Source organism: Canis aureus, chromosome 15, assembly GCF_053574225.1.
Source record: "Canis aureus isolate CA01 chromosome 15, VMU_Caureus_v.1.0, whole genome shotgun sequence".
Classification (NCBI taxonomy): Eukaryota; Metazoa; Chordata; class Mammalia; order Carnivora; family Canidae; genus Canis; species Canis aureus.
Window position 1 is genome coordinate 4,970,005 of NC_135625.1, and position 16,370 is coordinate 4,986,374.

Below are 16,370 nucleotides of genomic sequence, written 5' to 3' on the forward strand. Positions count from 1 at the left end.
TTATTTATATTCCCCAAATGAATGAGAACATACACTGTTTGTCCTTCTCCGATTGACTTACTTCACTCAGCATAATACCCTCCAGTTCCATCCACGTTGAAGCAAATGGTGGGTATTTGTCATTTCTAATAGCTGAGTAATATTCCATTGAATACATAAACCACATCTTCTTTATCCATCATCTTTCGATGGACACCGAGGCTCCTTCCACAGTTTGGCTATTGTGGACATTGCTACTATAAACATCGGGGTGCAGGTGTCCCAGCGTTTCATTGCATCTGAATCTTTGGGGTAAATCCCCAACAGTGCAATTGCTGGGTCGTAGGGCAGGTTTATTTTTAATCTGTTGTGTTTCTATACACCAACAATAAACCATCAAAAAGAGAAGTGAACAATCCCATTAACAAATGCATCAAAAAGAATATCTAAAAATAAATTTAACAAAGAAATTTAAAGACCTGTATACCAAACACTACAAGATACTGATGAAAGATATTAGGAAAGTCAAAAAATAGAAACAGTGCATGGTCACAAACTGTAAGAGTTAATATTGCTAAAATGTCAATACCATGCAAATAACTGTGGGTACCCCTGCTTTCTGAAAATTTGTATTACCATATATTCATCTCAATAGATGCAGAAAAAGCATTTGACAAAATAAGCCCTTCATTAAGGATAAAAAAGCCCTCAACAAAGTGGGGTTAGAAGGAACATAACTCAATAGTAAAGGTCATATTTGAAATAACCACAATTAACATCATACCTAGTGGTGAGAAACTAGAGATTTTCCTCTAAGATCAGGAACAATGTAATATAGTCCACTCTCTCCATTTTTATTCAGCATAGTCCTAGAAATCCTAGCCGCAGCAATAAGACAAGAAAAAGAAGTAAAGACATCACAATTGGTAAGGAACAAGTAAAAATTATTTGCAGTTGATATGATACTATATTTAGACACCCTAAAGACTCCACCGACAACTATTAGAATAAATTCAATAAAATTGCAGAATAAAAATTAATATACAAAAATCAGTTGTATTTTTATATGCTAATGACCAAGTATCTGAAAGAAGAACTATGAACACTATTCCATTTACAATTGCATAAGAATAAAATACCTAGAAATATATTTAATCAATGGAATAAAAGACCTGTACTCCAAAAACTACTATGCATTGATGAAAGAAACTAAAGATGATGCAAATAAATGGAAAATATACAATGCTCATGGGTTGGAAGAATTAATGCTAAAATGTCCATGTTACCCAAAGCCATCTACAGATTGAACACAATCTCTACAAAATACCAACAGCATTTTTTTTTTTACAAAAGTGGAACAATTCTAAAATTTGGATGGATCCACAAGAGACCCTGAATATAGCTAATGCAATCTTAAGAATAACAAAGCTAGAGATATTGTGGTCCAGATTTCAAACTATATTAACAAACGATAGTAATCAAAATAGTGTATACTGGCACAAAAACAGGAACCTTAATTAACTGAACAGAATAGAGAACTAAGCAATACCCCACACTTGTATAGTCAGTCTACGATGAAGAAGATAATAACATACAATGGGGAAAGACAGACTCCTCATTCTCCTCATTAAATGGTGCAGGGACAACTGGACAGCTACATGTGAAAGAATAAAGTTGGACCACTTTCTTAGATCAAATGCAAAAATGAAGTCATAATGAATTGAAGACCTAAACATAAGACTTGAAACCATAAAACTCCCAAAAGAAAACAAAGGCAGTAAATTCATGGACTTCTGTCTTAGCGATTTTTTTATATCTTTTGAGGCAAGGACAACAAAGACAAAAAACACACAATTTGTCCTATAACAAAGAAAAAGCTTTTGTGGATAGGAAACCATTAACCAAATGAAAAGGCAATCTACTGAATGGAAGAATGTATTTGCAAATTATATATGTGATAAAAGGTTAATATGAAAAATATTCAAAGAATTCATACAACTCAACACTAAAAAAGCAAACAATCCGATTTAAAAATGGGCAGAAAACATGAATAGATAATTCTCCAAAGAGACACAGGAAAAGATGCTTAACATCACTAATCATCAAGGAAATATAGATCAAAACCGCAGTAAGATATCACCTCACACCTGCCAGAATGGCTAGTATCAAAGTGAAAAGAATTAACAAGTGTTGGCCAGGATATGGAGAAAAGAAAACTGCCATGCACTGTTGGTGGGATTGCAAATTGGTGCAGTCACTATTGAGGAATCACTCTTTCTCAAAAAAATTAAAAATGGAAATATTATACTATCTAAAAGTTCTACCTTTCAGGTATATATTTAAAGAAAATGAAAACACTAATTGAAGAAGATGTACAGGACCCTATGTTCATTGAATCTTTTTTTTTTTTTTTACAATCACCACAATATGAAAGCAAACTAAGTATCCACCAATAGATGAATGGATAAAGATGTGGTCTATATAGACACAACTCAATTTTTACTCAGCCATAAAAATATCGTAATCTTGTTATTTGCAGCAACAGGGATGAACCTAGAAGGTATAACATGTTACTCTCTGAAGTAAGTCAGAGAAATACCTTGTGATTTCACATACGTGGAATCAAGACAACAAAACAAGTGAATCAAACAAAAACAGAAACAGACTCATAAATACAGAGAATAAACTTGTGGCTTCCAAAGTGGGTGGTGAGAGGAGCTTGGTCAAAATCTTTCAAGGGGATTGAGGGGTACAAACTTTTAGTTATAAAATAAGCCCCAGGGATGTACAGTACAGCATGGGGAATATAGTCAAGAGGATTGTAATAGTGATGTGTGACAGATGGGAACCAGACATTGTGATCACTTCATAAAGTACATACATGTCAAACCAGCATGTTGTACACCTTAAATTAATGTTTCATGTCAGCCATACTTCAATAAAAATATCATAATCACCTTAATATCTGCAGAAAAAAACTTGAACAATTTAACACTCATTCACAATAAAAACTCTCAGCCAACTGAGTATAGAGGGAACATACTTCAACATAATAGAAAAGCCATATATGACAAGTGCATGGCTAACATTATACTGGATGGTGAAGAAAGCTTTCCCAAGAGCAGTTACAAATCAGGACCATCTCTTGTCATTTTTATTCAATATAGTACTAGAAGTCACAGCCAGAGCAATTAGGCAAAAAAATAAAATAAAATAAAATAAAATAAAATAAAATAAAATAAATAACTAAAATATATATAGATAGATCACACTCAAATTAGAATGGAAAAAGTAGTTAACATTTTCAGATGACATATTATAAATAAAAAACTAAGTACTCCACCAAATAACTGTTTGAGGGACACCTGTGCAGCTCAGTGGTTGGGCGCCTGCCTTTGGCTCAGGCTGGGATCCTGGGATCTGGGATCAAGTCCCACATCAGGCTCCCTGCAGGAAGCCTGCTTCTCCCTCTGCCTGTTTTTCTGCCTCTGTGTGTGTCTCTCATGAAAAAAAATAATAAATCTTAAAAAAATTAACTGCTTAAATTAATAAACGAATTCAGTTGAGTTGCAGGATACTAAATCAATAAACAACACCTCCTTGCATTTATATGCACTAATAACGAAGTATCAGAAAGAAACTGAGAAAACAATCCCACTTTTAATTGCATAAAGAATATCTAAGAATAAATTTAATCAAGGGACTGAAAGACCTGTACATTGATTACTATATTAATGAAAGAAATTGAAGACAAATAAATTTAAAGATATTTCTTACTTACAAATTGGAGGAATTAACAATCAACAGATATAGGTCTATATAATTGCTATCAGAATTCCAAAGGCAATTTCCACATAAATAGAAAAAAAAATCCTAAAATCTCTATGAAACAACAAACGACCCCAAACAGCCAAAACAATCTTGAGAAAGAACAAAGCTGGAGGCATTATATGCCCTGATTTCAGACACTATTACAAAGCTATAGTAATCAAAACAGTATGGTGTTGGCATAAGAAAACACACAAAGATCAATGAAACAGAATTGAGAGCCAAGAAATAAATTCACACATGTGCAGTCAATTAACTTACAACAAAGGAGCCAAAAATATAAATGCGGAAATAATCTCTTCAATAAGTGGTGCTGGGAAAACTGAATAGCCACATACAAAAGAATAAAACTAGACCATGATATTGGTTTATACACAAAAATTCAAAAAGGATTAATAGTTTGAATATAAGAATTGAAACTGTAAAACATGAGGGTAAGCTCCCTGACATCATTCTTGGCAATGATTTTTTTGGAGCAGACAACAAAAGCAAAAACAAGAGGGACTATATCAAACTAAAAAGCTTCTTCGTGGTAAAGGAAAGCAACAAAGTGAAAAAACCCTCTACAGAATGAGAGAAATAGTCGCAAATTGTATCACATAAAAGATTAATATTTAAGATACATAAGGAAGTTGTACAACTCAATAGCAAAAAAATAACAATATGATTATGAAAATGTACAGGGGAACTAAATAGATATTTTTCCTAAAGATATACAGATGAAAAAATAAATAAAGATATACAGATGGCCGACAAATGCATGAAAAGATGCACATCATTACTAACCATCAGGGAAATGCAAACCAAAACCATAATAGCTACCATCTCATTAACAGATATTATTGAAAAAAAAACAGCTAATCACCTGTTAGAATGAATATTATTCAAAACAAACAAGATAACGTGTAGGCAAGGATGTGGAATGAAGGTAATAGTTTGTACTATTGGTAGAAATATAAATTGGTGTAGTCACGATGAAAAATAGCATTGAAATCTCCCAAAAAAATTATAAATTGAACTACAATGCGATCCAGCAATCCCAATCCTGGGTATTCACCCAGTGAAAATGAACACACTAACCTGAAAAGATCTATGCATTCTCATAGTCATTGCAGCATTAGTAGCAGCCACGATATGGGGGGACTGTATCCACTGACCGATGAACGGACAATGAAGATGTGAGTATATTATTCAGTCATAAAAAAATGAAATCTTGCCACGTGTGACAATCTTGAGGGCATGTGCTGAATGAAATAAGTGGAGACAAATTCTATACGAGCTCACTTATGTGCTGTATCTAAAAACAAAGAATTCAACTCAGAACAGATTGGTGGTTGTCAGAAATGGAGCACAGATGGTGGGGGAAATGGGTGAACCGGTACAAACTGAGTTATAAAAGTTATGGAGGTGTAATGGCCAACATAGAGACTATAGTTAATAGTATTACATCGCATATTTGCTGTTACGCAAAGAGAGCTTTAAATTCTCAACACAAGAAAAAACTGAACTATGTAAGGTGATAGATGTTAAATGGACTTGTTGTGGTGATTTTACAATGTCTACAGATATGAAATCATTACATTATACACATAAAACACCTGGAAATAAATTTAACCAAGGAGGTGAAAGACCTGTATTCTGAAAACCACAACACATTGATGTAAACAGCTCAAGATGACAAAAATGGGGGTGGAAGAATTTGTGCTGGTAACTGTACACGCTACCCAAAGCCATCTACAGATTCAATGCAATCCTTATCAATTTTTTAGTGACATTGTCCACTTAAGTATGACAATCCTGAAATTTGCGCAAAACCGCAAAAGATCCCAAACAGCTGAAATAGTCTTATGAAAAAGGAGCAAAGCTGGAGGCATCATGTTCCCAGATTTGAAACTGCTAAGTTATAATAATCAAAATGGTGTGATATTGACATAAAAATGGATCTGTCAATGGAAGAGAATATACCGAGTCCAGAAATAAGCCTATGCGTACATTGTTAAGTTATGAGCTAGGAGTCCAAAATTTACATTAGGGAAAGGACAGTGTCTTCAATAAATGGTATTGGAAAAAGTGGACAGCCATGTGCAAAAGAATAAATCTGGACCACTATATTGCTTAAATTCAAGTTAATTCAAATTAATTCAAAATGGGTTAATAGCTTGAATGTAAGACCCGAAACCATGAAAGTCCTAGAAGGAAACATATGGCTAAGCAATTTGACATAAACCTTGGCAGTGATTTTTCGGACCTGATATCAAAAGCAACAAAAGCAAAACTAAGTAAGTGGGATCACACCAAACAAAAAAGCTTCTGCACAGTGGAAAAGAAAATCAAATGAAAAGACAACCTACTGAATGTGAGAAAATATTTGCAAACCATAGCTCATTGGAGGTTAACATCTGAAATTTGTAACTCCTACAACTCAACATCAAAAAAAATCTGATTAAAATGGATAGAATATATGAATGGACAATTTTTTTTCCCACAGAAGATGTGCAGATGGCTAACAGGTAACATGGAAAGATGTTTGCTATCATAATCATCAGGGAAAATACAAATCAAAGCCACAATGAAATGTTATTTCTGTTATTGTTTCTGAAATATTATTTCTCTAACTGTTAGAATGGTTATCATCAAAAAGAAAAAATAAGTGTTGGTGAGGATATGGATTAAAGAATCCCTTGTGCATGGTGGGTGGGACTGTAAATTGGTACAGCCACCTTGGTAAACAATATGGAGATTCCTCAAAAAGAGAAAAATTAAAAATAGAATTATCAAAATGATCTAGCTATTCCAGTTGTGGGCATTTCTCCAAAGGAAAAGGAAACTCAAAAGAGGTGTGTATACCCTATGTTCATTGTAGCATTAATAAGTAGCCAAGATAGGAAAACAATCTGTGTCCATTGATGGATGAATGAATAAAGAAAATGTAGGATGTATACACAGTGTAATATTATTTGGCCATAAAAAAAAGGAATTTTTGCCATTTGCCATACATAGATGGATTTTGAGGGCATTATGCTAAGTGAAATGAGTCAGATTTAGACAAATACGGTATGATCTTACTGATACACGGAATCTAAAAAAATAATAATAATACAAGTAAAAACAAAGCCAGATACAGCAAACAGGTTGGTGACTGCCAGGGACATCTGATGGGGTTTGAGTAAAATGGGTGAAGGAGGTTAAAAGGTACAATTTTGGTGACTATAGTTAACAATGTATCGCATATTTGAAAGCTGCAAACAGTTAAAAGTTCTCATATCAAAAAAAATTTCTAACTATGTAGGCTGACAGACGTTAACTAGACTTACTGGGGTGATAATTTTTCAATATACACAAATATTATATTGTACACCTGCCACTAATGTTACATGTTGATCATACTTCAGTAAAGAAAAATACAATATAATTCCAAATTTCCTGCATGGGGTCTCCAGGACGGCCCTAGGGTCAGTGAATCTAGTGCCTTTTAAATGTACCCCACCTTTTATTTCCTACAAGTAATAATTTCTTTCCTTCAAGCAATAATTTGTTAACTGGCCTGAATTATTGTTACAAACTTTTTTTCCCCTTAAAAAAATACATTTCTCAGGATGGCTGGGTAGATTGGTCTGCTGAGCCTCTGATTCTTGATTTCAGCTCAGGTCATGATCTCAAGGTCAGGGGATCCAGCCCCTATATTGGGTCCTGGCCGGGCATGGAGCCTGCTTGGGGTTTTCTCTCTTGCTCCGCATCTGCCGCTACTCCCCCAACCCCCACTGTCTCTCATTCTCTCAAATAAATAAATCTATAGGGGAAAGAAATACATTCCTCATTGTAATTACATTAATAGCTTAATGATTGCCCCTCCAGCCCACACAGATCTGAAGATTTCTTGACTTCCTCTACTTGCATGTAAGGTCCTACCTTAACCCTCTATAGCAAATTCAAGCAGTAGGTGGAACGAGAGTCTGATTTTAAACAGAAAAATTTGAACTCATGAACTTTGTTAATCTGTAACCTGTAATCTTGAACCATGGATGTCCATTATATAACGGAGTTGTATTCTTCCCAGTGAAGTGGTAAGTATGTGCTTAATGTACTATTCCTGGAGTGACTTCATGACTTGTGGCAGAAAATTAATATCCACCAGTGTATTTGGGGGCAAAGGTGCACATGGTGGGCAGGGGAGTGATCCCTCCATTGTACCTTATTTTGAGACAAGTCTAAATGCAACAGATGTTTAACTGTCAGATGACTATCCAGGGGCTAAGTAATGTATGAATAATAACAAATAGGAGGGGCACCCAGGTGGCTCAGTGGTTGAGCATCTGCCTTTGGCTCAGGTCATGATCCCCAGATCCTGGGATCGAGTCCCGTGTTGGGCTCCCCACAGGGAGTCTGCTTGTCCCTCTGCCTGTGTCTCTGCCTCGCTCTGTGTCCCTCATGGATAAATAAATAAAACCTTTAAAAAATAATAGGATATAGATGTTCCAGATACGTTGTCACTCAGATTGCCAATCACCCCCACCCAGGTGCACCCAGGTAGCCCCTTCATGAGTATCCTGATAGGACCTTAGCTCATGGCTGTTAGGGACACATATTTTAAAGCAATTATACCACATACCAATTAAAAATTAAATTGAAATTAAATTACAGATGTTCATCTAACTGTGATTTAGAGCTAGTTTTCTTTCAGTGTTGATTTTTGTCAGAATTACTTGAGCCTTTTATCTATGCTGTAAGGCCCCACATCTTTCTAGAATGAAGGATTTCAAATAAGTAGGTAATGTGCCTTCTAAAAAAGTTTGCAAAATGGAAAACTATTCCATTTCGAAGACAAGGGTTAGAGGGAAAACTGTTAAGAATCTACTGTACTAAAAAAAAAAAAAAAAGAATCTACTGTACTATTTACAAGAGACCTACTCTAAATATAAGGTTACACATTGAAAAGATATAAGATTAGCAAATGTGAAGCAAAACAACAAAAAAACTGCCATGGTTTTATTAGTATCAGACAAAGTAGACTATTTCTAGAGATACAGATATGTCATAATGAAGTAAATTCAATAGGAAAATAACAGTTTGAATGTAACTAATGCAATAATATGGCTTCTAAATATATGAAGCAAAAAGTAAAATCAAAAGGAGATATTTACATAAAAATCATAATTACAGATTTTTAAGTTTTTATCTATACCACCCTTTTTTACATTTTATTTTCAAATTTTTATTTAAATTCCAGTTAGCTAACATACAGTGTAATATTGGTTTAGGAGAATTTAGTGATTCATCACTTACACATAACACTGGGTGCTCAGCACAGGTTCCCTCCTTAATACCCGTCACTCATTTAGCCTATCCCTCCCCCACCTCTCTCCGTCAACCCTCTGACCATTCTCTACATTGCCTTTTATTAGCTTTCTTGAATATAAGCTTTTTGGAAGTATATGCAGATTTAAAAATTAAACCAACAAACAACCTTGATCAAAAGAGTTCCTTTAACTCAAGGAAGTGTCTTTCTTTTCTTTCCTTTTTTAAAAGGTGTTTATATTCCAGTTAGTTGACATACAGTGTAATATTAGCTTGGGGCCTACAATACAGTGACCCAACACTTGGATACAACACCCAGTGCTCATCACAACAGGAGCACTCCTTCATCTCCATCACCTATTTCACCCATCCCTCCCACTCCTCCCCTCTGGTAACTATCAATTTATTCTCTAGAGCTAATAGTCTATTTTCCCCCATCCTTTGCTCCTTTATTTCTTAAATTCTACATGAGTGAAATCATACGATATTTTTCTCTGACTTATTTCACTTATTTCACTTAGCATAATACTCTCTAGCTCCATCCATGGCAAATGGGCAAGATTTCATTCTTTCTTGTCAATGGGTAATATTCCATTATATTATTATATTATATATTATATATTCCATTATATGTATTATATACTTGTATATACACATACATACACACACACCCCACATCTTCATTCATTCATCTATCGATGGACATGGGCTGCATCTGTAGTTTGGCAAATACGCTGCTGTAAACCTCAGGGTGCCTGTATCCCCTTGAATTAGTATTTTGTGTTCTTTGGGTAAATGTTTAGTAGTGTGATTATGGGATTATAAGGTAGTTTTCTCCATACTCTTCTCCAGAGTGGCTGTACCAGTCTGCATTCCCACCAACATGCAAGCTGGTTTCCCTTTCTCCACATCCTCGCCAACATCAGTTGTTTCTTGTGTTGTTGATTTTAGTCATTCTGACAGGTATGAAGTGATCTTGTTGTACTTCTGATTTGCATTTCCTTGATGAAAAGATGATGAGCATCACTGATCATGTGTCCGTTGGCCTTCTGGATTTCTTCTTTGGAGAAATGTGCATTCACGTCTAGGGCCCATTTTAATTGGATTATTCATTTCTGAGGTGTTGAGTTTTATAGGTCCCTTACTTATTTTGGATACTCACCCATTATCAGACAGGTCATTCACAGTATCTTTTCCCATTCTTTAGGTTGCCCTTTAGCTTGATTGTTTCCTTTGCTGTGCAGAAGCTTTTCATCATGATGAAGTCCCAATATTTTTGCTTTCATTTTCTTCCCTCAGGAGACAAATCTAGAAAGGGATTGCTATGGCTGATATCAGAGATGCTACTGCTTGTGTTCTTCCCTAGCATCTTTATGGTTTCCTGTCTTACATTTAGGTCTTCTATTTTGAGTTTATTTTTGTGCATGAAATACAAACATGGTCCAGTTTCATTCTTTTGCATGTAGTTCTCCAGTGTTCCAAACACTATTTGTTGAAGAGATAACAACTATACCCCAGTGGATATTCTGATTTGTCGAGGATTAATTGATCATATAGTTGGGAGTTCGTCTCTGAGTTTTCTATTCTGTTCCATTGATCTATGTGTCTATTTTTGTGCCTCTACCATACTGTTTTGATCACGACAGCTTTGTATTGTAACTTGACATCAGGAATCATGATGCCTCCCAGATTTGTCTTTTTTTCTAATATTTCTGTCTATTCGGGGGTCTTTTGTTGTTCCATACAAATTTTATGATTGTTTTTCCTACCTCTCTGAAAAAAAAATGCTGTTGATATTTTGATAGGAATTGAATTAAATGTCTATATTACCCAAATATTCTACATATTTTAACAATATTTATTCCACCAGTCATGAGCATGGAATAGCTTTCCATTTGGTTTGTCATTTTACACTCCCTTCATCAATGTTTTATAGTTTTCAGAGTGCAGGCCTTTCACCTCTTTGGTTAGGTTTATTCCAAAATAAACCTATTTATTGTTTTTGGTGCAATAGCAACTGAGATTGATTCCTTAATTTCTCTTTCTGCTGCTTCATTATTTGTGTATAGAAATGCAACAGATTTTGGTACATTGATTTTGTATCCTGTGAACTTTACTGAATTCATTTAGCAGTTCTAGATGCTTTTTGGTGGAGTCTTTCAGGTTTTCTGTATAAGGTATCATGTCATCGGCAGTGTAAATTTTACTTCTTCCTTGCTAATTTGGTTGCTTTTTATTTCTTTCTGTTGCCTGATGGCTACAGTTAGGACTTCCAGTACTATGTTGAATGAAAGAAAAGCTCTCAGTTTTTCCCCCAGTGAGGTGGCTTTTTTTTTTTTTTAATATGGCCTTTATTATGTTGAGGTGTGTTCCCTCTAAACCTACTTTGTTGAGGGATTTTTTTTTTTATCATGAATGGATGTTGTACTTTGTTGATCTTTTTCCTGCATCTGTTTAAATGATATGGTTCTTATCCTTTCTTTTATTAATGTGATATATCACACATTGATTTGCAAATGTTGAAACACTCTGCAACCCAGGGATAAATCCCACTTGATTATGGTGTTTAATTTTTTAATGTATTGCTGGATTTGGTCCACTAGTACTTTATGGAAAATTTTTCCATCCATGTTATCAGGTATATTGGCCTGCAGTTCTCTTTTTAATCTGATTTTGGTATTAGGGTAATGCTGGCCTTGTAGAAGGAATTTGGAAATTTTCATTTCTGCTTCTTGGAATAGTTGGCAAAGAATAGGTATTAATTTTTCCTTAAATGTTTGGTAGAATTTGCCTGTGAAGCCATCTGGCCCTGGACTTTGGTTTGTTGGGAGTTTTTTGATGACTGACTCAATGTGTTTGCTGGTTATCATTCAGTTCAAGTTTCTTATCTATCCCTCTTCCGGTTTTGGTAGTTATAGGTTTCTAGGAATTTATCCATTTCTTCCAGGTTGTCCAATTTGTTAGCATATAGTTTTTCATAATGTCTCAAAATTATTTGTATCTTGTGATGTTATTTCTCCTTTCATTTGTGATTTATTTGGGTCCTTTTCCCTTTTTGGTTGGTTTGGCTAGAGGTTTATCAATTAATTTTTTCAAAGAACCAACTCCTAGTTTTATTCATCTGTTCCATTATTCCTTTAGTTTCTATATCATTTATTTCTGTTCTAACATTTATTCTTTTCTTTCTTTCTGCTGGCTTTAGCTTAATTTGTTGTTCTTTTTCTAACTCCTTTAGGTGTAAGGTTTGGTTGAGATTTTTCTTACTTCTTGATGTAGGCCTGTATTGCTATGTATTTCCCTCTTAGGGAATGTTTTTGGACTGTTGTGTTTTCATTTTCATTTGTTTCTGTGTTTTTTTTTGTTGTTGTTGTTGTTCCTTCTTTGATTTTTTCTGGTTGACCCACTCATTGTTCTATGGAAGGTGGTTTAACCTCCATATATTTGTGGACTTTCCAGATTTCTTTTTGTGCTTGACTTCTGGTTTCATAGATATTGTGGTCAGAAAAGGTACATAGCATAATTTTAACTATTTTGTATTTGCTAAGGTCAGTTTTGTGACCCAACATGTGATTTATTCTGGAGAATGGTCAGTGCGGACGTGAAAGAATGTATATTCTTCTATTTTAAGATGGAATGTTCTGAATTATCTGATGAGCCCATCTAGTGAGTGTGTCATTCAAAGTCATCATTTCCTTGTTTTTCTGTTTAGATGATCTGTCCCTTGACATAATAGGGGTTTTAAAGTTCTCTATTATCAATTAGTTCCTTTATATTTGTTATTCTTTTATATATTTGGGTGTTCCCATGCTGGGTGTGTAAATATTTACACAATTGTATCTTCTTGTTGAATTGTCCCATTTATTATATGGTGCCCTTGTCTCTTATTACAATTTTTGCTCTAAAGTCTATTTTGTCCAATGTAAGTATAGCTACTCTGGCTTTCTTTTGACACCTGTTTGCATGATGTTTCTCCATCTTCTCACTTTCAATCCACAGATGTCTTTAGGTCTAAAATTAATCTCTTATAGGCAGCATATAGACAGGTCTTTTTTTCTTTTATCCATCACCCTGTGTCTTTTTATTGAAGCATTTAGTCCATTTACATTCAATTTAATTATTGATAGGTATGTAGTTATTGCTTTTTCATTACTCGCGTTTTGACTGTTTATGGAGTTTTTCTCTGATTCATAGTGTTTCCCCTCTTGCGATTTGCTAATTTTCTTTAGTGATATATTTGGACTTCTTCTCTTTATTCTTTGCATGTTTATTAGTGGGTTTTGATGTAGGAGTACCATTTGGTTTGTATATAACCTCTTCTGCAAATAGTCTATATTAAGTTGATGGTCATTCAAGTTTGAACCCATTCTTTTCTATCTTCCACATGTTTTAAATATATGTTGTTATATTTTATATCCTTTTTGGTGTGAGTTCCTTGGCTGATGTTTACAGAAATATTCGTTTTTACTGCTTTTGTGTTTCCATTCTTTATACTATCACTTTTGATCTCCTTTCCACTCTAATGGTCCCCTTTAATATTTCTTGCAGGGTGGGTCTGGTGATAACAAACTCCTTTAGTTTTTGTTTGGGAAACTATCTGTCCTTGTATTCTGAATCTGATACACTTGCTAGAGTATTCTTGGCTGCAGTTTTTTTTTCCTCCATTCAGCACTTTGACTACATCCTGCCACTCTCTTTTATGGCTTGCCAAATTTCTTTTGAGCAATCTTGAGCTAGGCTTATGGGTTTTTCCCTCATAAGCTAAGAACTTTTGTCTTGCTGCTTTTTTTTTTAAAGATTTACTTATTTATTTATGATAGACATAGTGAGAGAGAGAGAGGCAGAGACACAGGAGGAGGGAGAAGCAGGCTCCATGCAGGGAGACCGACGTGGGACTTGATCCCGGGACTCCAGGATCGTGCCCTGGGCCAAAGGCAGGCGCCAAACCGCTGAGCCACCCAGGGATCCCCGCTGCTTTTAAGATTTCTTCTTTATCACTATATTTTGCAAATTCAATCACAAAAGCAGGTATTGGCCTACTTTTGTTGATTTTGATGGGAGTTCTCTGTGCCTCCTGAATCTGCATGTCTGTTTCCGTATGGAGGTTTTCAACTATTATTTGTTTTTTTAATGCATTTTTTATGAGTAAGTTCCATGCCTAGTGTGGAGCCCAATGTGGGGCTTGAACTCACAACCCTGAGATCAAGAGTCAGATGCTTAACTAAGCCACCCAGGATCCCCTCAGCTATTAGTTCTTCAACTAAATTTTCTGCCCCTTTTCTCCTTTTCCTGAAGGAACTCCTATAATATGAATATTATATTTAATGGAGTTACCGAGTTCCTTAAATCTAATGTCACTTAGCATAATTTTTATTCAGCTTCATTGGTTCCATTATTTTGTCTTCTAGGTCATTAATTCATTCCTCGGCTTCTTCTAGACACTATTCATTATATCAGTATGTTTCTAGTGTCATTTATTGCATTCATCTTTTTTTTTTTTTTTTTTTAAATCATAGGGTTTCAGTGAGGTCTTTTCTTAAGCCCAGTGAGTATCTTTTTAAATGTTGCTTTACATTCTCTGTTGGGTATATTACTCCTATTTGTTTTGTTTAGATCTCTGGGTGTGGCCTTATCATGTTCTTTCATTTCGGGTAAATTTCTCCCTCTTGGCATTTTGTCCAAGTCTCTGCCTTCTTCTGTGTTAGAAAAGCCAGTTAGGTTTCCTGTCCTGAAAGTAATGGCCTTAGGGAGAAAAGGTCATATAGTGCCCAGGGCTTGGTACTTCAGGGGGTTTCTCTTGTGTGTGCTGTGTGCACTCTGCTGTTGTGTTCTGGTGGTCTATCCTTCAGACAATTTGTGTGCAGAGGCACTCCTTGCTTGCTGTGGCCAGTGTTTGGTCCCTGGCCTTAATGTGACAGGATTTTTTTTTGGGGGGGGCGGGGGGGAGTTTGGTTTCAGATTTTATTTACTTCATGAGACACACACACAGAGGCAGAGACCCAGGCAGAGGGAGAAGCAAGCTCCATGGAGGAAGCTGGATGTGGGACTCGATCACCAGATCATGGGATCACGCCCTGAGCCAAAGGCAGATGCTCAATCGCTGAGCCACCCAGGCATCCCGAATGTGGCAAGTTTTAAGTAGGTAGGCTCTGGTCTGCTTGTGAAATGAGCAGAACTCTGCAAGAACTAAGGTCCTGTAACCTGGTTGGGAGATGGGATAGGGGCAGGAGTTTGTGCTGATCTGGGCGGGGGTGGGGGGCATCACCCTGGGACTAACGGAAGGATGATTTAGAAGGCCAGTTCCATTGGATTGAAGGGGTATAGGGCTTGGGATGAGCAAGTTAGGCAGCCAGTGTATGAGCTGTGCTGCTTCTTGCAGGTGGCTCTACGTTTTTGTTGAGGGGCATGGGTGGCAGAAATGGAGTCAGCCAGATCCTCTTTTCCTAAAGAATTCTATCTCCATGAATGCTGCCCTCAGGTACAGGATCTGAAAAGAGCAAATACTCTCCCCACTGAGGGACCTAGGGATTCTTTGATTTGTCATTTCCATGCTATCTGCCCCCTGGTTGTTTGTCTGCCTTCTCTCCAGGAGCAGTGTGGTGCCCTCTGGGCTCTATGCCAGTCAAGCCCACCGACCTTTACATTTTTTTAGATTTTATTTATTTACTCATGAGAGACACAGAGAGACAAAGAGAGAGGGGCAGAGATACAGGCAGAGGGAGAAGCAGGCTCCATGCAAGGAGCCCGACATGGGACTTGACCCCGGGTCTCCAGGATCCCATCCTGGGCTGAAGGCAGACACTCAACCACTGAGCCACCGGGGCTGTCCCCACCTTTAAAACTCCAGACTTTAAGCACTGCTTATTGCAAGAACTCGTGAAATTCAGCCCCTCTCAATTTCCAAGCCAAAGGTTTTAGGGAAATGTTCTCCTGTGCATTCCCCTGTACACCCTCTCCCCTCCATCCCCTCCCTCCTCCAACAACCATGGCTCACTCCTTTCCACAGCAGCCATCATCCATTTCTCAACTAAACCACATCTCCACACTTCCTGCCTTCTTTAATGTGGCTTCTTCTCTCCCTTAGAGTTTGTTCTTTCAGTATTCAGGTCAATTTCTAGGCTATTTAGGATGACTTACTAGTTACCTAGTTGTATTCATGGGACAAGGTGAGTCTTAGGGTCCTTCTACTCTGACAGGCAGGCACCTTCCTGTCTCCATAATTGGAGATTTTAACACATATCTTTTAGTAAAAACTAGATTAAGGATGCATT

The 16,370-nt window shown here is 36.3% G+C and overlaps 1 long non-coding RNA gene across 1 annotated transcript in view; it reads right to left on the reverse strand.

The window, feature by feature from the left end:
* Positions 1-200: 200 nt before the first annotated feature.
* LOC144284224 (uncharacterized) overlaps positions 201-16,370 on the reverse strand; it is a 40,231-nt gene continuing 24,061 nt past the window's right edge. The window contains exons 2-3 of the long non-coding RNA XR_013352571.1: positions 764-857; positions 201-354 (exon numbers count right to left, since the gene is read on the reverse strand). This is a non-coding gene — a long non-coding RNA (uncharacterized LOC144284224). The remainder of the gene's footprint in view (positions 355-763; positions 858-16,370) is intronic.